The 23,367-nt window shown below is 34.0% G+C and overlaps 1 long non-coding RNA gene across 3 annotated transcripts in view; it reads left to right on the top strand.

Annotated features, from left to right (window-relative positions):
• LOC125174581 (uncharacterized) overlaps positions 1-23,367 on the top strand; it is a 90,711-nt gene that overhangs the window by 32,909 nt on the left and 34,435 nt on the right. For 2 of the 3 annotated variants that reach the window (XR_007155459.1, XR_007155456.1), the window contains exon 3: positions 18,259-18,461. This is a non-coding gene — a long non-coding RNA (uncharacterized LOC125174581). Of the gene's footprint in view, positions 1-5,254; positions 5,276-18,258; positions 18,462-23,367 lie in introns of all 3 variants that reach the window. The other variant, XR_007155457.1, reaches the window with a different exon arrangement.

A 23,367-nucleotide genomic window follows, 5' to 3' on the forward strand; every position in this document is an offset into this window, starting at 1 on the left:
TGGCTACTATCTATTAAAAATATATAAATATAAAAGATAGTGACTTTGGGAATACTTAATCTCTAGAGTGTCTGCTTACTCTGCAATAAGATATCATATACTCATGAATTTGTAATCCAAATTGGTATTTCTGTATACAAATTTGACACTTTCATAAATAATTTAGTTTTCCTAGTCTTATAGACACAGAATCATTTGCACAATATGGAATATAAATCTATTTCCTGGCACTATCACTTGATGTTAGATATTCTAATTTGATTCCCAGAAAAGGATACATTTTCATAATATTCTTGGCTTATTTATGAGATAATAATTGTGCTGATAAATCGTTGCCCCACGTGCGTCACTATATGTAAGAAAAGACCTCTAAAACAATATAGATTTATATTTTTCTAATTCATAACTCACGAAGAATAAATGTCTCATATGTTTGGGTTTTTTTCTCTAGGATTTCATAAGATTAGGGGTTCTTGATGCACCTAGTAGGAAAATCCCATTTTGCCTTCTTTTATTATAATAACTGGTCTGTGTTATTAATCATACACATCCTCATAACCCAGGCTCCTAGTAACAATTGAGGTTGCTAGAAGATGAATGAACTGATGGTGAATGAACTGATGCAATGAATAATAAGTTTCAAAGGAAAGGAAAAGGCTAGGTTATGGTTCCCTTAAGTATGATGTGTAGATCCAGGTATTAGTTATCTATTGACATAGTAATAATAATTGTGTATATATTTGTATGTGTGTGTCCAAGGAAACCATAGAACTCAGTGGCTTAAAGCAATACACATTTTTTCATTCGTGGGGTATGCAGGTCAGTAATTTGGGCTGATTCACCTGCATAGCTTTTCTGATCTCTCCTGAGCTCATTTGCATGTAAACACTTGATTGTCTAATAAGGTCTTGAGATGACTAGGCCATATGTCTTTTATCCTCCAGTAAGCTAACTGGGCATATTCTCGTGTGAGGAGTGAAAGCAAAGGTACAAACGAAAACCTCAAAATTCAAGTCCACTTGAGAGTATTTGAATTATGGTCCCCAGCATTCCAATGGCCTTAAACATATGTCATGTTGGAACCCAAAGTCAGGATGAAAGGAAACAACAAAGCTACATAATAGTATGGAATCAGGAACTAGTCAACAATTGGAACTGGTAATGCTATCAGCCTACCACAGTCTTCTAAGATTTTAATTAAGATAGGATAAAATCCTGTGAGTAATGTGGCCAAGGATATGTATAGGGGAAGGCTCTAATCATTGTAGTCAAAACACAATTGAAAGAATTTGTAAATTTTTTGATTGTGAAGGGTCAGGGTGACTGTTAGCTAAAAGATGTTTTTGAAGTTTCATTTATGGGGGTAGTAGTATTCATTTCCAACAGCTATTCAAACAAAGTACTACAACCAGGTTGGCTTAACCAGGAACAACTTTTTCTCTCCCAGTTCTAGATCCTAGAATTGCAGAATCAAGGCATTATCAGAGCCATACTTCTTCTGAAACGCTCAGGAGAAATCCTTCCTTGCCTCCTCTAGTTTCTGGCGTTCCTTGCCTTGTAGATGCATCACTCAAATCTGTCTGTGTTGTCACAGAGCTGTGTCTCCCTGTGTACTCACTCTCTTCACACAGGGTTCCCTTGGTACGTGTTTGCCCAAATTTGTCTCTTCTTTTCAGGACACGGGTCATATTGGATTAAGGGCCCATCCTACTCCAGTGTGACCTCATCCTAACTAATCATATCTGCAATGACCCTCTTTTTTTTGTAATTAAAAAAACTTTTAATATTTATTTCTGAGAGAGAGAGACAGAGCGTGAGGGGAAGAGGGCAGATAGAGAGGGAGACACAGAATCTGAAACAGGCTCCAGGCTCTGATCTGACAGCCCGATGCGGGGCTCGAACTCACGAACCATGAGATCATGACCTGAGCCGAAGTCGGACGCTCAACCGACTGAGCCACCCAGACACTCTCTTTCCAAATAAAATCACATCCTGTCATACTGGGGGTTAGGATTTCAATATATCTTTGTTGGGGGGGGCATAGTTTAATGCATAAAAATAGTGATATTAAGCAAAACAAAGTATTGATGGCAAAAAAAAATATTGAGAGAAGACATGAGGAAAAGATGAGTTTGAATCAGTATTCTGAAACTAAGCTTTCAGAATAATATCCAGTTTAGAAATACAGAAAACATTTAGAAATGCAAGATTAATTAGAGATGAGGTTGGTCTGGAGAGAGAAATATGAAACTTTTGCCAAGGCTTTCCATGTGGATCCGACAATAAGCCAAAAGACTAATATGAGAGAGTAGGAACACAAATCTAGAAAGAAGTCCAGAGAAGCATGAAGAGATAGGAAAAAATATAAAAGTATGTATTATAATAAAATTGGGAAGAAAGTGTTTTACTTAGCCAGGTAAACTCAAATACAGTATCTGAATAGACTAAACCTTAGAGATTGTTCAAGGCGAGCCTAGCAATACTCAAACCTAGTATAATCCTAATTATTCATTTTTTAAAAGTGTCTAAAATTTTTAAACTTGAAATGATCATTTCTACCAAATTAAGGAATATTCCCTTTATGAATTTTAGAATTTATGCAACAGTACTTAAATAATTTCATCAAGGAGTTTCAGCTAAAATCTTGTAAATAACATTTATCTGCTTCTAGTAAGGATCTTGAAGGATCAGGAGTAAAGGAAGCCAAGTTAATTTATTCTGATTATAGAATTCTAGCTCATAGAACATATGGCAAATTTTGAAAATTAAAGTAAATATTCCCTTGAAATGCCTAGTTTTAGTGAAGTATGCATCGGAACTGGAATTGAAAATAACAGATAAAAATGAAATACATTTCATTCTGCTTTTAAGGAAAAGCAAAAGTTTGGAAGGTAGTAACCTTTTTCTGAATTGTTCCAACATTTCCTCATGGTTGTTCTATCACCGGGAAGCAGATTACTCAGGGGAAAGGAGAGCGCCAGATTTGAAGCTGGACTATAAATATTAAGTCTAAATCCTGGAAATACTTTAAAAAACAAGCAACTAATTAAAGAGAAACCTAGGTGAGAAAAAGAATGTCAATTGCTCAAATGCCCACCTCCGGAAGTGAATAGTTTTTACACCCTGTCTTTTCCAAAGTACCCCTTGAAGATGTTAAGAACTGGGGGGGGGGGGGGGGGGTGTGTGTTATTCCTAGCAATTCTCTTTGGAACATTAGGCACTGAAAATACGGCATTAAGAGATTAAAAGGAGTAATGATGCCAATGTTATTTTTTTTAACCTAAAAAGGAATTCAGTAGTATTTAGTGGAAAAGCATGAGATTAACAGGCTGGGGAACTAACGAGTTACCTAATTTGGTGCAACTTAATCTCCCATTTTATAGCTAAAAACTCAAAACCTGCTTGCACTATTGTTACAAAACATGGTGGAATGATGTATATGAAATGCTTGATAGTAGCAATTCAACAACTTTTAGATTTTACCTTTTCACTGAAAAATATCAAGTCTCTGCATACTCCTTTTGCAACAAATAAGATAAAGTTCTAAAACCTAATCTGTAACCTATTTTTGTGTACACTTAATTACAAAAGTAGGTAGAAAGGTCCTAAGCCTTTATTTGGTTAATTTATGTTATATTATGCTTTAGTTTGCTTTTTATCTCCCAAGAATTTATTTAGAACTCTCATGCTCCTAGGATTCCACCTGCCCTTTTATAACCAGATTTTCCATGATAGATGCAATTTTTATGTGTTCCTTTTCATCTTGTGTTCATGTTAGAGTTTAGGTATTCTTAAGTATGGCTTTGAAAGCCAAAACCGGTTCTTCTATTAAGTGATTATATTTATATCCTTTCCATTTTGTGTTTGTATTAGAGCTTTGGTATTCTTAAGTATGGCTTTGAAAGCCCAAAAAGTTCTTATATTAAGTCATTATATTTCTAGCCTCTAAGTAATTATGGATACTATTATCATATAAGTTAGGAACTTAATAAATAGTTAGTTCGTTGTAAAATCATGGGTGTGACAAGTGAGACAAGAGGCCCAAATATCCCTAGATTCCAATAAATGAAAATGTAAAAAGGAAGCTATATTTGCACTTGAACCAATTTCCTTTTAGCGAGAGGGTTTTCTGGGGATTCTGCTGTTGGACAAGAGCCCAGGTCACACTTGGCAGCTGCCCCATGTCTGGGGCAGCAGCTGGTTCATATGCTTATATATTGATTACCCTCCAGATGGAGTGAAAAGATGAAGTAATTATGAATTATTACAGAAAATTGGGTTTTAAACTTTGACAACATGATGAAAACAAACTCCAAATCATGATATTTCTTAATTAAGATGATTAAGGGTTTATTTTCTATTTAATATCAATAATAAATATATTTTAAATAGTACCCCAAATCCTGTTGTCATACAGTTGTTAATTTTTTTAATTCAGTGTTACGAATTAAATTGAGCCCCTTGCCAATCTTTGTGAAGATGTGAGAGATGCCCATGCAGATTTCTCCCATCCCTGAAAGTCCTGTGTTGCTCTGTGCATTTGACTGGGCACAAAAGTTGACTGCTTGAAAGTTACAGTCACAACGAAGACATTTCCTTGGATTCTCTCACTTCATAACTATTTACTAAGAGTCTTAATCACAACACATCTGCTCAATATTTTCTCAAAAAAAACCCATGCATATTATTAAGTAGAAGCAGGGAACTCGCAAATGCACACTAGCTTTACAAGTTTTTAAATGCTTGTCATTGTTTTCAAGGTTTCATTCATATATGCATAGATTCAGTAACTTGAGGAATAGATAATATGTATCCAATCCTAGCGTATTAGGAGAGCAAAAGTCAATAAAATACAGCAAAGAATTCCCTATTTTTGGAAATAAAACATACAAACAGGACAGCAATTACTCTCCTAAACAAGAGCTGTGTATTGTGTTGAAAATCCTCTCCCCATTTGCTAAAAGTATCTCAGTGACAAGGATAAAGTGGATGATTCAGTAAGGATTTGTCAGCAAAAGAAAGATTAATGTGGCAAAGTGGAGGGGAGGGAAGCATAGGACACTTCTCTAATTTTATTCGAATGAGTCACACATTCAAATAAAATAATTTATTTGAATGATTCAACTATTACCTCACTTCTATGAGATGTCAGGAAATTTGTGTCAAAACATTTTAAGAATAAATAATTCCTGTTATGTGAATTTTCCTTTTTTTTTTTTTTTTTATCACCCATTGTGCACCTACAATATGAAAGACCAGGACCAGTGAGCATAGGGTAAGTAAGACACAATCTATCTCTGAGAATCTCACTTTCTGATTGGTAGAAAAGCCATATAAATGATAGGCTTAGTGCTAATGTTAAAACACGAATATTTGAAATTACACATGTATATTGATAAGAATATACCAGGGGGCGTCTGGGTGGCTCAGTCAGTTAAGCCTTTCTCTGGACTTTGGCTCAGGTTATGATATCACTGTTTGTGAGTTCAAGCCCCATGTTGGGCTCTGTGCTGACAGTGTGGGGCTTGCTTGGGATTCTCTCTCTCTTCCTCTCTCTCTCTCTCTGCCCCTCCCCTGCCGGGGGTCTCTCTCTTTCTCTCTCTCAAAACAAATAAATAAACTTTTAAAAATATTAAAAAAATTAAATATACCTATAAAAATATGTTTGAATTATGCTTGCATTTACAATATAACATAAAAATCATAGTGCTATTATCTCAGATTTTCCAACATAACTAATTGCTCAGAGTTGTGATTACATAGTATGACCAGCAGTATTTCCTCAATAATTACTTTAAAAATATCACTGAATGGAAGCATCCGTCTTACAAATGTATATCTGCTTGTTCTGTTCAATTGTTTATAATTAGAGCATTCTTACCTTGTTGACCAGATTCCAAAGACATATAATATGGCACAAGGCAATCAAATTAGTATTCTATCCTTCTATTTTCATTTTCACATAAAAATGCATGATCAAATTTCACAGGTAGGGCAGAGATTACTTAGTCTATGGTGGATCTTATGAGAAATAATCTTTACTGCAAAGATAGTTTGTCACCATTTTTTAAAAACTCTGTACTCACAGAACCCCCTGAAGAAATTTATAGAATTTAACCAGATTCTAGAGACCATAGATTTGTATGTGTTAAATAATCTGTTGATGTCAATGAAAATTATTGTGCTCCTTGTGAAGACCATCCAGATAGATTATGCTAAAATACTCTGCTAGATTTACCTTCTTAGAATTAAAGGTGTATTCATCTAATATTTTTTTCTCAAAGAGAAATAGTATTTCAGAAAGTTTGTGACCTCATTTTAACATCTTTAACCTTGACTTTAACTACATGTCTATTTTCATCAGAAATATCTCCACATTGAAAGACATTTCCATGAACAAAAATAATGTAAAAAGAAGAAAATTAAGCCCTTTGAAATTAATTTTTTCATGCTCTTTCTCATTTCACTTTACAAGAATAAATTATATATATTTCACTTTTTTTAAAGTAAGCTCTATGTGTGGGGTTTGAACTCACAACCCTGAGATTAAGTGTTGCATGACTATTGATTGAGCCAGTTAACTGCCACTACTCCACTGCTTCACTTTTAATATAAATACATTCCATATATTTCACTCTAAAAACAAAGTCATACAATAGTGGTTACTATGAAACCTCAACTTTTCCTTAAAAAATTTTTTTTAACGTTTATTTACTTTCGAGACACAGAGAGACAGAACATGAACGGGGGAGTGTCAGAGAGAGAGGGAGACACAGAATCCAAAACAGGCTCCAGGCTCTGAGCTGTTAGCACAGAGTTTGACGCGGGGCCCGAACCCACGAACCACGAGATCATGACCTGAACTGAAGTCGGACACTTAACTGACTGAGCCACCCAGGTGCCCCTACTTTTCATTTTAATGTTTGAATACAAAAACAATTCAAAGTAGATATTGGGGATAATTAAAATACCTCCTGTAAAATTCCAAGTAGAAAACACAACAGACAGAGTTCATGAATAATAACTTATGACACTGCAATTTTATTAAACAAAACACTACTTAAAATTCTGGTCAGTATTTAATTTTCTTGTAAAGAACGGTGTTTGGCATAATTTTACTAGCATTTTGTAGATTTATTTAGCAGATGTCATTTTGGCTCCATAGGTAATATTTGTTCTAAACTTTGAAATTACACAAACATTTGCCTTTCAAAGATACCAGACACTTCTCTCATCTTCCACACTTTATAACCCTTTGAACATACGCTGTGAATGACAGAAAGTCATTAACTGAACACTTACGCAGGTTTGGTAAATTTAGAAAGAATCCATGTACATGTTGTTCCTGTATTGTTATCAAGTTTTAACAGCTATTTTATGGGAAACATTTGGGATTTCTAATTCAGGTGGAAACAATGCTTGTTTTTCTTACATGTGTGATTATATTTACATGTTTTAAACCATTACCACTAACGATTGACATATTGATTATAGGAAATTACATACAATTCAAAGAGCTGTGTTAAAAATTAAGACAAATTTAGCCAACTTTGATTCAAGACCTGATATTTGTAGGTCATTACCACATGGAGTATAAGTAGGCCATGCTAAATAAGTTTGACAAGGATATTTTTTTTTTCAACGTTTATTTATTTTTGGGACAGAGAGAGACAGAGCATGAACGGGAGAGGGGCAGAGAGAGAGGGAGACACAGAATCGGAAACAGGCTCCAGGCTCTGAGCCATCAGCCCAGAGCCTGACGCGGGGCTCGAACTCACGGACCGTGAGATCGTGACCTGGCTGAAGTCGGACGCTTAACCGACTGCGCCACCCAGGCGCCCAAGGATATTTTATTAACAAGTTGTTTTCACTTATCTTTTAAATACTTGATGCAGCCCGCTCAAGAGTTTTCTCTTTCTGTCCTGTAAGGTGGCCCATCTGGGCAGCCAAAGGAACCTTTCTAAAGTATACTGGAAATTGTGTCATACTGTCAGTAAAATCCATGGATACATGCTCAATGCTCTAAAGATGTGGTTTACACTCCTAATTATGGTTTAAGCCACATTTTTCCTCTCTGCCTTTGTATTTGCTCCTAGAATATGAAACCACAGGGAAAAAAATTAATTATTGTCATCGTTTTCTCTGGTCTCTGGGGTCTTCCACTTTCTTCTTAAAGTCCATCATTACTCTCCTTTTCACTCATATCACTTTTTACAAAGTCTCCCCTAAACCCCCAAATTGATTTAAATGTCCTCCTACCTCATTACTTCCTGCCTAGGAGTTTACACTGCCTTGTACTTTATATGTACTTCCTGTCTCTCCATCTGCAAAATAAGCTGCACAAGGGCCATGAACTTGGAGATTTAAACAGGAATAGCTATGTAAATTATAAGCAAGGTCAAAAACTGGATACTGATTTTTTTTTAAGTGCAACTAGTCTGTAGAGACTCCCATATATATTGTAAAACAAGTGGAGGAGGGGAACAATTTTAGATCAGACATTTCACATTAAAGAAAAACAAAACATTTTTGAGATTAACTAGGTTAGATCAGATTCTTTATCTTGTGTAATAGGATATAAAACTACAAAAGTGTCATAGAATTGTCTGGGAAGTTACAGCTTCTTTTCTGTAGCTGGTTTTTGGTCAGACCATAACGCTAATTGATTGTTTTAAGTCTAGTTCATTGTTAATTTGTCATGCTGAAAAATTAGCTATGCCTTTATAGTGAAGCATACCCTATGAAATTAAAAAAAAATGTTTTTCATGTTTTTTCTATTGAGGGAATAGAAAAGTCAGGACAGGAAAATATATAAGGATAATTGTAGTGCCAAAGCACAAACTGAAAGCTGTGTAAACAAATAGCATTTGTGTAAACAGATAACATCTACTCATTCAGTTGTAGAACATGGAGTAGAACATCCAGCTATCAGGTTTCTGGAAAGCAGAAATGAGACTTATCATTCATAATAAAAATTTCAGTTTGAATTCATATCTAAATTTCTCAATAGCAGGATTTTTTTCTAAAGGGTTTCCTATATGCATGGCACTTCATAATCCAGAGGAGAATATACTCCACAGCATCCTTAAAATAAAGACTGTAGCAAGTTTCAGAGTTCCTTGCCTTATAAAATCTCTCAAAATAGACTGATGGAATAATGCCAAACAGAGTTTGGTAAGAGCACACCTGCAAAAGTCCTAACTAAGCAGCTCTGTTCTCTGTTGCGCTAGCTTGAAACAAAAATATAATTAAGAATTGATAGCAGATGGAAGGACTGTCAATGTTTTTTAGAATCCTCTATGAATATGAATTCTCACAATAAAAATTTGGTTCAGAACTAGATGGACTGGAGTTCAAAATATAATATGGATTTATCAAAATACTTACATAAAGTGAACTAGCAACTTCTAAGAATAAATCTTTCTTGGAGAGGAGACTAGGGAAAGGTAATGGTATGACTTTCCCACTACTCCTGCTAAATAACTTTCCATGTCACCAAACCAGAAACCAGTAAATGCAAAAACATATATGTTGCATTTTTTTCCCCTGTGGGCAGAAAGTTTATCAGGAAGTGAGCTTAGTATCAATACTTGGAGGAATCAAGGACCAGAAATGGGCAGATGGATACATTAAACTATGATGTCTTGGCTGATTCTATAGAGTGTTGGGTCTGTGTTGGCTCATAAGATTTCTTCAGAATTGATGCCATGGGGCTGGAGCTGTATACTTCCATATGGATTAGCCACAGGATATAGCTAGAATTTTTAAAATCTAAATTCCAGTGTTTTTTTTATAAACTGGCACACATTATTCCCCAAATTGTTTAATGTTCTCACATCTGTGTAAATATCCCTCTTCTTGATTTTGTGTATTTTTTTTCTAGCTTTTTAGTGTCTGAAATCGTTTTGGTTATTTTCTTTTTTTAATTTAAAGAATTGGTTTTGGTTTTTAAATAATTCTCTTGTTTTACAGTTTTTATTCATATCTGCTATTATATATTCATTTTTCTTTATTTTTGCTTCAATTTTATTAGATTTGTTTTTATCTTTGCTACATCTCAAATGAAACTTCAGTTTATGTGTTATGTTAACTTTTGTTTCCAGCAAGGTTTACTAATTGTACAACTTGGTTTTATTCTAGATTCAGTTGGCTTTTCATATTTTAGAATATTGTTTATGTTTTAAATTTAAAAATCATAAAATAAGTGGTAGTTTTAATGCCCACTTAATTTAGAAGTTGCTACTCCCTTACTTCTGTCTGCTACTTGATCGTACTTTTAAAATAACATTAGTGACTTCAGGCTGATATTATTAGATAATTATTTCATAATTTTTAAATTTATCTTTCAAGAAAAAAAAATCTCTCCACTTACATTATGTGTACTTTTTAGGTAGCTCTTTAGTTTTAATTAATTTTATTTCTACACTTAAAAATTACTTTCTTATAATTTAAATATAATGAGTGCCCCATATATCTTGGGATTTTTTGATGGGTTTAGGTACAGAAAGTTTCTTTTTTCTAAGAAAAGCAGAAAAGAAGCACATGCAAAGCTAAAATGAGTACTACACCAAAACACACATATATAAAATATTAAAAAGCTTAAACAGGTTTTATGATTTCTGCCAGTTTATTTAGTTGAGAATTTAAAATTAAAAAAAAATTTTTTTAACGTTTATTTATTTTTGAGACAGAGAGAGACAGAGCATGAACAGGGGAGGGGCAGAGAGAGAGGGAGGCACAGATTCAGAAGCAGGCTCCAGGCTCTGAGCCATCAGCCCAGAGCCCGACGCGGGGCTCGAACTCACAGACCTTGAGATCGTTTCCTGAGCCGAAGTCGGACGCTTAACCGACTGAGCCACCCAGGCGCCCCGAGAATTTAAAATTTTTAACAAACAAGTAAGAAATCTTTGGATATGAAAAATTGAGTGGGATAGCCATTCAACTCTATACTAGTATTATTTAGAGTACAGATGCCAATTGATTTTATTCTTCTCAGTGAACTTATTTTTATTTCCTCTGTTTGTTCCTGTGGGGGATTACTTAGTTCTTTAATTTTGCAAGTCAAAAATTTGCTGTCCTACATCTAGGTTTGGTTCTAGTTTTCAATCATCATTCTTGGAATTAAGATTTTCTCAGTCTACACTCTTTCTTCAGGAAACATTCTTTCTATAATAGCTAAGAATTTCATTTCCAATTATTCTTTGGCGTCTTCTTAAAGAACATATTATTTCTATATTGGAAATTCATTCTCTCTGGCACAAACCCAGTATCTGTTGTCTCATAGCTGTAAACTGTTGTTGTTGTTGTTTTAATATTTGCGTTCTAAGAGAGTTGGGCCTTCACATGTATTTTATAAGATTTAAAGATTTTTTTTTCTTGGAGAGATACAGCACAATGACACTTGGAGAGATGAAAAACTGGATTTTTTGTTGACATATATCTTCAAGTGAGAGAAGGCTGCCAGGCAGGGCCACACAAGGGCTTATACCATGGGATAGGGTAACAGCAAGCTAGAAGTGAAGGGGGCAGTAAGGGGGCTAGGGTTAACTAGGTTTTGGTGGCTCTCATTAGACTGGCTATTTTAATAATTTTTCAGGGTCTGCGGTGTAGGGGTTGTTCCCATTCTCTGCTTTGTGTCACCAAGACAATTCAGGTGTGTGTATAGCGGCCTGGGATATGATTGTCCAATAAGAGAAGTGGTTGAGATATGGATTTAATCCATTTTTCAAAAAGTGGAACTGATTGGCCTCTTGCCAGGGCCTCAAAACTGAATCAAGACAGCATGTTAAAAAAATATTATGATATGATTAGCTAATGCCACAAAACATAAATTCTGTTCTTTCTTGTTTTTAATGTGGATTTAAACTATTATTTTTATTATATTTTATTGAAGCCTTGCTCTCTTACTGACCTTTTTTTCTATCTTATTGCATATTATTTTCATGTCAGCTTCTGCTCTCTTGCTTATTTTTCATTGGAAACCTTTCATGAATTCTACTGTGTATGCCAGGCCATGTCTTCTATTAGACAAGTGGTGTGTATTTGTCTATTAATTTCCTCACTAATTCTAGACATTTTTACAGATAGAGAAAAAAAATTCATTATAGTAGTATTGGGGGAGACACAAAAAGGTAATAACATTTAAGAATCAGGTCACTAGATTTTTAATAGTTTATTAATGTATCTAGTATTTTAAGAGTCCAAAATCGTTATTTGTTAATTTCTCTTTTAAGTGGATTGTTTGATTGAGAATCTCTGGTCTGAAATTATATTTGTGAGTTATAATACACATTGTTATTTACCTGTGCTATTTCCTATTTCCCTTTGCCATAGATCATAACTGATCAAGACAGTAAATAATGAAATGTTATAAGTGAAAAGTTCACATAATTACATAAATTGCACATTTTAAAGTTCTAAGGGCTGAGTCAGACCATCCTAATGCACTGGGTTAATCAAAACATTTATGTGAAAGAATATTATCTCTTGTACGGTTCTTTATTCTTTACTATCACAGCCACCCAGTTATTGAAATTTTGTGCTCACGAACATATATTTGATAAAGGTTCTTATAAATTATAATTGTGTCATACAAATGTTAGATATTGTTATTTTGCTTATTTTCTCTGACACATGGAAGTACATATTAGATTCAGTATGATTTGCTTTTAATTTAGGCAAGGATAACGTTCTTAGTATTCATATGAAAGAAACACAAGGAAATACAAAATTAAACATATTCGTATCTTTCTATTGTCATTACAGATGAACATCTGGTAATTTTTACTGTCAAAATGTTTACTAGAAAATCAGTCAGATAACTTGGGTATATTCCAGGTTCTACAACTTACTAGCTTATGTGCTGAATCACTTATCTTCTGAGAGCCTCATTTTTGCTCCTCGGAGACTTAAATAATTTCAGAGTTAGTAGAGACCTTATAATCATGTAAACCATGATCTTCATTTTTCAGGTGAAGTAACCACAAAACAGAAGGTAAACTGAGCTAATCAAATGTGACAGTGTTAGTAGTTACTGAGCCCAAGAAACCCATCCTTTGATCTTTGCATGTTCCACTGTGGACTGTCCCCTGTTTTATGGTTGGACTGAAGTGGAATATATAAAAAAATATTTGGAAGCCATAACATGCTTTACAATTTGAGGATTTATTTATATTAATATTGATAAAAATTTGATATTCCAAAAGAGAGTTTTACTCCATGGTAGCATTTCTTTAGTATTGTATATATTCTGATATATCCCAGTCAAGTGAATATTTGATATTTTAATATGACCAAGATGAAAGCAAATTTTTGAAGAGAAATTTTACATCAATAAATTTAAAAAAATCTCACAGGAAAACAACGTTAGAAATGTCCTGTTATCATGAATACTCTTCACTTATTGCATATAGTAACCCATGTTGATAAATGATGGTCCTAGAAACCCACCTATAACCTCTCAGGAAAGACTATTTCAGCCGCCCACATATTTAAATAGTGAAAAAAAACCACAAAAAAACCCTAAAACTTCTAAGTATAATGAGAAACACTGAATATACTTAAAATTTCCGCAGCCATATTTAAATATGAATAAGAGTAAAATGGATTGTAAATTACTGATGGATAGAGTTCAGGTTGAAGATGATCCCTCATTTTTTCAATGCATATTTAAAACTTTTATGGAAATCTACAGCTGAATATCCAGCTATAAATATCATATCTGACTTGTGTAAGGTGGCAACTGCTGATCCTATTTTTTTTAAATTGTCTTTTAACAAGCAGACACGTCTTTTCTGTTGGAGAAGCATTTTCTTCTAGCATGTGTTCTGTATGCTTCATTTCCTCTTGCACATTTTCAACAAGAGTGACCCAGATGTGGAAATTTTAGCATTATATATATATATATATATATATATATATATATATATCAGTATAAATTAATTGCTGACTTGGTGAATAATTTTCATATACTCTTTCTCCATTTTAGTGTATTCCATACAAATCGATATTTTATCTTACAAAAAAGATTATTGACAATTCAGGGTTGAAATCTGTTAAGGCTAATTATAATATATAAATCATATTTGTGTGTGTATATGTGTGTGATTTCTCAATGTGTTGAAAATACATATTATTTTCCAAAATAATGAATTATTTAAGCCATTTCCTAAGCACAGCAAACTATGAAAGTAAAACTTTCTGGCAGGTTTTGTAATTTAAAACACACAAACTAAAAAGGCTTTAACAGTTTTATAGGGAGTTTGAAAAATGTACATTCAATCAAAAACCTGATTCTACCACTATTTACCACAGCAACATATGCTCAATGGCTAATTCTTGTGCCAGCCGACTTTTTCCAAATTTTACTAGGGCTTTTGAAAATGTTCAGGGCGCTTTTATGTTTAGAATTTTTGGAGAATTCAGAGATGAAAAAGGCTGTTCTTTCCATAGCTGCCTATACACATTAGAAAAGAGGGGGAAAAAACAAAAGGAAAGGAAAAATTCAAAGCATAGCATCCTAATGTGTCATAAACCGATCTTTAGACTCAATTGTTTTTATTCCCTCTCCACTTCTCACTCCAATCCATCCCAGCTCTCTGCTCAATTGACAGAAAATTTTGTGTTGTTTTGGCATAGTAACAAGTAATCTTTCAGAAATACAGTTCTATATAAGAAAGTAGATCTTGCCATTCATTGACTAGTCATTTATTGTATGGTTCTCTGTGCCAGGCACTGTCCTGGGGTTAGAATGATATCAAAAGAACAACAACAGTAAAAATGCCAGGTCTTTGTCCTCCTGAAATTTACTATTTGGTAGAGAAGACAACCATTAATTACATACTTAGAAAAATGCAAATACAATTACAACTGAGTAAAGGTGTTGAAGGATAAGTGAATATTCCAATATCAGTGTAAAGGTATCTGAACAAGGAGTCAAAAGAAAAAAACTTCCTTAAAGAAGTAATAAGTGAGCTTAGTCTGAAAGCAAAGTGGGAGTTAAATAGGTACAGAGCAAATTAGAGTTTAACCTGTGCAAGGATGGGCCAAAGCCTATGCATGAGTATCTGCCATCTTTTCTCCCACCTGTCTCTCCTCCCATCATAAGATCACCATTTAGGTATGTCTACTCAACTATCAGTGAGATTTTTTATCAAGTTTGCTGAAGATGTTCTGCCTGACTTTTTTTTAAATATAAGAAAGAGAGTTCAGATGTTTCATAGACACTGACACTTCCAAATGTTATTACTGATATTCGGCTTTTCCACTTCTGATGTGACCTTTTGAATACATTATTGGCACAAATTTGTAAGCATTGCTTGCATTATTTTCTTTAATATTCTCTAAGTGGAAAGTCAAGAGTTAAAAGTTAAGAAATTCTATTGGTTATATCTAATTTAATATAACATGTTCCGTTAAAATAGATTTTAACAGACATGGATGTCATTTCTTCTGATGGATAATGGATCTCTAGTTCACAGATTTCACTGAGTGTCAGGATAAAAAAAATGTTGTGATATACATAAATTATGTCTAGGTCAGGAGCCATAACTCCTTGTTTGTTTGTTTGTTTTTCTAAAAATTTCTTATCAAGCTATATGTCTATTCTTATATAATGACAAACCAATTGATACATGAAAATAACTTCAGTACTGAGTTTCTTAGACATAACTTCTTAAAGTCATAATTGATAATGTTAAGATGCATTTTGTTATGAACAATATGAACACTGGTTAAGAAAGCAGGTTATTTAAACTTTCAGAGTTTCTGTTTCCTCATCTAGAATAGTTGTAATAAAGAGTCATTATAATAAAGCTGTTTATAATAAAGAGTTACATAGTCAATATAATAAATCTGAACTTATATTATAAATTAAATATAATTAATATATCTTAAATATTTTACTTAGTTTTATATTTTAAACATATGGTAAATATGTGTATACATTCTTTGTATATGATATAAAAAGTTATTAAATGCTTTAATATTGATGGAATGATTAAGTTAGATCATTGACTTTAAAAACTCATTGCAGCATATTTTCTGGAAAAAGTTAGATCTCATTATTTGCAGCCTAATATAGCAATTATAGATTATGGGATGTCCCTGAGCTCAAAGATTTAATTACATATCTGAAAGTCTCCTAGATTATTTTCATCTCTGCCATCACCTTTCCAAAATCTAAACTTCTAATGGGATATAAAAGTAGGTTATTTGCGAGGGAAAAAAGTTGCTTCAAATTATTCCCTATTGATCTCAGATACTTAACACAGTTTCTACAATGTCTAACTTTCTCCCAAGGAATAACTAATACCTGGAGCTCTTTACACAGTAACATCATGATCTTTTTTAGCAAAAGGAAATGGACTGTGATTATTGAGGTATTGTTTCCCATGAGTCCTCAACAAGATGCACTAGAGAAAGCTAATCAGTAGTTTTCTCTGTTTCTTATTATCAGTGTGGTAGTACGGTACATGGAAATGTACAGGTTGTTTATGGAGAGAAAAGTGACATTTTTCTTTGGGAAAAGAATCTACCTAACTTATTTTAAAAGGATCTCAAATAGTTTAATTTTAATTTATAATTTTTAAGCAACCATATTGTTTTGGAATAAAATAGGTTATATTGATAAATAATATTGCAACTTATATATAACTAAAGTCACTCTTTATGACTTTGAGTTGTGGGGGTAAATCCAAAATAATTCTGAAAAAAAACAACTGATGATATCTTTTGGGTGGTTGTCTTAAAATGTTAGAAGAATATGGTAAAAACCATTTGTCTCTACAGAATTTGGGTACTATGTATTGTGACTGAGAGGAATAGAATAAGAGATGTATTTTGAGATATATAAATTAATATGAGAGCAAAGATGAGAGAATACTCAAAATTGCTGATATGATAAAAGATAAATGAATCAACAATATTACAAGGGACATGCTCCTAATTTTCACTGTGTGATAGCCTGCGTTCATTTACACATTACATTTGCAGAAACATTTTTTTCTTTCTTTTAAATTTATTTATTTATTTTGAGAGAGAGAATAAGAGGAGAGGTAGAGAGATTGGAAGAGAGAGAATCCCAAGCAGGTTCTGCACTGTCAGCACAGAGCCCAACGCAGGGCTCGATCCCACAAAACATGAGATCATGACCTGAGCCAAAATCAAGAATTGGACACTCAACTGAGTGAGTGCTCCCAGATGCCCCCAGATACATTTTTTAGAAAGTTTTCACTTGTGAAGTAGTAGCCAAAAAATTGAAAGACTACAAGTTCCAGAAATAGGTCTGGATTTAAACCTTGATTTTTAAACTTATAAACTGTGTGACCTTAGAAAATCACTGAGCTTCTCTGCATCTCAGGTTTCTGATCTGGAAAAAATACATCATTTAAGGTATCATTATGGCTGCTAGCTATATAATAAAGCTCTGGTACAGACTTGATGTGAAACGTGATCTATGCTGCTGTTGTAGTATTCTCTGAAAGCACAGCAGAATTACACCTCTAATTTACCAAGGAGACAACAAAGCTCTAAACAGTGTCAACTCCAAAGTTATTTAGTTTCCCTCTCTCTTGACTTCTAAACAATTGACCACAGAACTCCTCCAAAAGGCCTATGAGGCATATAGAGTTAAAGGTGGGATTTCCAGGTTGGGGATGAAGGTTGGGGGTCCAGCACACTAAGATTGAGAGAAATACTCCAGTGAAAGCTAGTGTGTGTGATGACTCTATTATCTATGTGAATTTAGTAAGGATCCAAAGTCATCCATCATTAGGATTGGACAGTGATAAAAATGACATGGAGCAAAAAAATAAGAAACTCTAGATCACCACGTGTCAAAGTATGGCTCAGAGACCCCTGGGTGTCTTTTTAATATTCTGTGTGACAAAATGCCAAGTACACACATAAAGGACTTGTGCTGCATACCAAAACATAATGGTTGACTCGAAGGAAAACACTTGCATGAAAGTTTTGGTTATCACCTAGACTAGATGAATGGAGCAACACTTTTACTTGAAAGAATAACTGATAGATAAACTATGGTTATGATGAATTGACTAACTGGCAGGTATTTTTTCCAAAATGAATGAAGTCAGTCTCTCACAAAAACAAAACAAATCAACAACAAAACAAAACAAAGAAACAAAAACTTCTGATAGTATTTGGTGGCATTAATAAATTTTGCACTTTCAAGCAAAAGCCAGAATACTGGAAATCATATCCTCTACTGTGAGTTAACCAACTTTCCAATCCTTATAGGCTTTCTGAGAGGTTGGTCGTCTTAACAACTATGGATTTTCGACTCTGTATACTGAAAAGATGTTACAAAATTATACATGAGTAAATAATCCTTTCAACATGCAAGAAAGAGCAATGGATTTGAAGGTAACAGCATACAAGAAAAGTTGATTGACATGGTTTCAGATTTTTCAACACAATTAACCTTAAAGAAGCTACAATTGGTGAGTATCGTTAGTTATCTGAAAGCCTATTGTAAACATTCTTCTTTTTTCCAAGTACATATCTGTGTGAGAATGCACTCTTCATCTCCTTCAGACAAAACTTCAAATCATAACAAATTGAATGTACAAGTAGATATGAGAACATTGTCCTCTATTTGCCAGGCATTAATAAGATCCCCAAAAATGTAAAACACATTCATTTCACTACATTACTTTGTCTTGGAAAATATAGTTATTTTTCACAGAAATTGTAATTTATCCTAACATGTTTTTATTATTGTTATTTTAAATTAATAAATATTTATTTTCAAATTTGATTTCTAATATGTGAATATAAGTAGACATAACATATAAACAAGAGTACATTAGTATCCTCAATTATTTTTAAGAGTGTGAAGAGAGGAAAGTTTGAGAATACTGTTCTAGTTCAGGGTTGGCAAATATTTTTTTTTTCTGTAAAGGGGCAGATAGTGTATATTGTAGGCTTTTCAGGCCATAAAATCTCTTTTGCAATCACTCAGTTCCACAGTTGTTGTGCAAAAGCAGCCACAGATAATACATAATTGGATGAATATGGCTGAGTTCCAATAAAAACTTCTTTACAAAAACAGATGATAGGTCAGAATTGACCTAAGTGTAGTCTACCAATCCTTGTTGTAGATGAATAGGCTTCAGAGAAGGTGTAGAGGTAAATAAAGACATTCTTAAAACATACAGACTTATGCTCCACAGAGCCATAAGAGAGATGTACTAATGAAACTGGGTTGAAGAAATATTCAACAAATGATAGAATACAGAGTTACTTAATGCTTATTTTATAGTCAGTTATCATAGTTATTTATGAAGAATTTCCTGAATTCCTCAATCTAGTCTGGCGTCTGACCCTCCCTTCTCCTAGAGGCAGTGCATATAGATGTATTCATTATTTCAATTAGGTAATTACTCCACCATTTGCTGGACCATGGACAAAAGCAGCAACAATAAGACAACAAAATAGCACAAACTAAAAAGGAATATTCCTCAAAAGAACTTTATAAATCCTCATGATGAAAATTGCAAACATTTATCAAAAACTATAAAAATATCTCAGTAAATGGAGACTCCTACTTTGGTTGTACTTTTTAGAATTGTCATATTTTGTATGATGAACATATGTTACTGATTTAATAATAAAAAACATGGACAATCTAATAGCCAGTGTTGCATGTAATAGTAAAGCAGGGACACATTCTCATAAATAAAAGGATGATTTCTGTCACCACTATTAAGAAAATATTTTTGTAAATTCTGTCCATATAATATAGAAATTAGTAATATTAAGTCTAACAAATGAAAAAGGGAAAGGTAGTAATTAATATTTTTAGCAGCATAATAATGTGTAACAGGAATTATTTTTAAAAATATTTTTAAAATTTCACCCAGAAATTTTACTTCTAGGAAATAGTCAAACAATTTTTTCTTAAAAAAAAAAAGTGTTTATGGGTGTCTGGATGACTCAGTCGGTTGGGTATCCGACTTCAGCTCAGGTCATGATCTCATGATCATGGGTTCGAGCCCCGTGTTGGGCTCTGTGCTGACAGCTAGAGCCTGGAGCCTGCTTCGGATTCTGTCTCCCTCTCTCTCTCTCTGACCCTTCCCTACTCAAGCTTGCTCTCTCTCTCTCTCAAAAATAAATGAATGTTAAAAAAAATTTTAAAAAGCATTTATTGCTGTTTTATTTTCTAGTATTTGTAGTAATAATGAATTTCACAGAAACTGAATGTTCAACAGTAGTGTAATGTTTAAATTATGGTCTTTACTCATTATCTCATTATTCTAATTTTTTTAGTGTTTTTTTTAGTGTTTATTTATTTTTGAGAGAGAGAGAGAGAGAGAGAGAGAGAGAGAGAGAGGGAGACAGAATGCAAGCAGGCGAGGGACAGAGTGAGAGGGAGACACAGAATCTAAAGCAGGCTCCAGACTGAACTGTCAGCACAAAGCCTGACATGGGGCTCGAGCCCATGAACCATGAGGTCATGACCTGAGCCAAAGTCAGATGCTTAACTGACTGAGCCATCCAGGTGCCCCATCCCCTTATTTTTTTTACTTTTATTTCTATTTTACTTTGAGAGAGAGAGAGAGAGAGAGCGCAGGGGAGAGGGGCAGAGGGAGAGAGAAAGAAAAATCTTAAGCAGGCTCCATGGAGCCCGAAGTGGGGCTCAGTCTCACGACCTGGGATCATGATCTAGCCAAAATCAAGAGTCTGATGCTTAACCAACTGAGCCATCCAGAAGCTCTTCCATCCTTCCCCTTCTTTTTCTCTCCTTTCTTCCTCTCTGCCTCTCCACCCCTCTCTTTTTCCTTGTCTCCCTTTCTTTCTCTCTGTTGTTACTCTAGTGTTGGTAAAAATAATTTCTATGCATTACAGCAAAAACAAAACACTCGTAGAGTTTTAATCAGATAATTTATATGGTCATATTTACGTGACAAAAAAAAATCACTTTGACTATGATGCACAGAATGGGCTGGGGGAAGTGGCAAACTGCATGTGCCTATCTTATTTAGGAAGCTACCACATTATTACACAGCTGTGAGATAATCTGCTGTTTACATATGGAAGGAAATAAATAATTTGAGAAATATTTAGGGGACAAAAAGGCCTTAATTTGGTGATTGATTAAATATTAACAATGAGGGAGGTGGAAATCTTGGGAATGATACTGGGATTTTCCTTTTCCATAGCAGCATCCTGTGGAATAAACAGAGTGTGGGCATAAAATCTGGGTGGAGCTGGTTGCTTCCATATCATATCCTCCCAAATGGCTTGCTGTGTCCTTGGAAGGTGTCTCAGAGATCACTCTTTCGGAAGGCAGGTGGCTCTGCTTATCACCTACCTTTCTCTTTCCTACCTTCAGTGTAAGAGTAAACATTGCTTATGAGGACCCTAAGCTCTTCATTGCCTCACTGGGGCTAGGCAGAAGAAAATAATCTTTTTCATGAAATTTTTTTCACATATTTTGCCCCACAAAGAAAACAAACGTTAATTTTATTGGAGGAAAGAGAGGGTAAATATTTTAAATTACAAAAAAGATGCATTTGTATATAACATGCAATTTCAGATTTCTCCATGCTTGCGAGTGTGTCTATAAATACACTATGACCCAATAGTATAAATGATTATCACTTGGTTAGAGGATTTTAGTTGACTGTTATTGTCTTTCTTTTAGCTTTCCTGTGTTTTGAAAAAAATCCCTAATTTAGTGTTTCCATTATAATCATAATAAAAACAAGTTGTGTTAAATTCCTATATACATTTTTACTATCTCTGTGACCATGGGGTATTTCACTAGTCTCCAAGCCCTAGGATACTCATCTGTACAATAAGGACAATAACAACATCTGTATCACACATTTGTTTAGATTATTTAGATCCTGCACGTAAAGCATATATCTCTGCTGGCTTAAAGACACATTACATGATCACTGTTACTCTGCTGTTTATTACTGTTATCTATTAATGCCATTACTATTCAAATTTTTAATGTCTTTAGCTTCTTATTGTAAAACTTAGCTAGGAAGTCTGAACGGTTTTAACCAAGAAATCAATGGAATCACAAGACAAATATGTGCCTTTCCTTGAGCTATGAGAGGAAGGTGATTTTAAGCAATTGGGTATGTAAAACACTTGAAAAATCACTTAAACATTAAATATCACAGGTATATTTGATATACATTGCAAAATATCAAGAGACATTTTATGGCAAAAACAAAGTTTCAAAGCTATCTCATTTGCAGTAGACAGTTTCAGACTTCAGCCTGCATAATCCTCATCCTTTTTTTGTATGTGTGTAATGACAGTGTTTTTGCAGCTGAGTTATCCTTCTAAAGTAAAGCTCTGATCAAGTTACTTCTTTACTTTGATAATATTTTCAATGACTTCCAACTTCCTATAGAATAAAACCAAATTCTTTAGTGTGGAGCTTGATTTCCTTCAGCTCAACTGGCTTTTAGTGCCATTTCTTTCATTATACTTAACTCTACATGATTTTTGCTTCCATTAGAAAAGCCCTGTATGCCTTGGCTAACATGATTGCTCCCTAAAATATCACCACATCTTCCTAATCTTTGCTTGTCAAAATCTTACTTGCTCTTCAATATCCAGATCAATGTTACTTCCTTTGCCAAACAGCCCCCAATTTCCCCACTGTGGGAATAAATACCCCTAAGTTCCAGTGGTCTTTTAAATGTGTCTATTACAGTATGTATTGCATATCCATTTTACCTTGACAAATAGAGTTACCAGCTACATTCTTTCTTTAACCTCATTCTAAGCTACTTAAATGTGCCCCTCCCACTCAGTGCAAATACAGGCATGCTGTTTTGCATATTTAGTCCCACAATTAGAGTTTGTTAAATTCTTTTCGTAAGTGATTTACCCACTTACTTTATCAAAGTAAGTTCTTTCATCTTCATAATGAGGGAGTTGGAGATTATCTCTAATGCTCCTTCCAAATTTAGTGTACCATCATGGAAACAGTGAGCTGTCCTCTCTCCACACGAGAACTGGGTGATAAGATTGCCTCTGAGAACTACATCACCACACAATAGATGTAATTAGCCATCTGCTGGGAGTAACTCAAACTGTCTCTAAATGTATTACTGAAAAGTTGTGGAATTCCTAAGTCCCCCATCAAAGTGGCCTGTAATCATCTCAGGATGCAAGACTAGAATGGGGCAGTAATTTAAGTAGAAACCTAATCGACCATAGGAAATCTGTGTGGAGAGGGATAGTGAATACTTTTTGCAACTAAGCGCTTAGGGAAGGTAAACCTAAAGAGTCAAATCTGTGCAGAGTGGTTAGCACTTTGGGGAATAAGCCCATGAATTAAACTCATTTGATTCTAAAAGCTGTTATTATCCATACAGG

This window comes from Prionailurus viverrinus, chromosome A1 (assembly GCF_022837055.1).
Source record: "Prionailurus viverrinus isolate Anna chromosome A1, UM_Priviv_1.0, whole genome shotgun sequence".
Taxonomy (NCBI): Eukaryota; Metazoa; Chordata; class Mammalia; order Carnivora; family Felidae; genus Prionailurus; species Prionailurus viverrinus.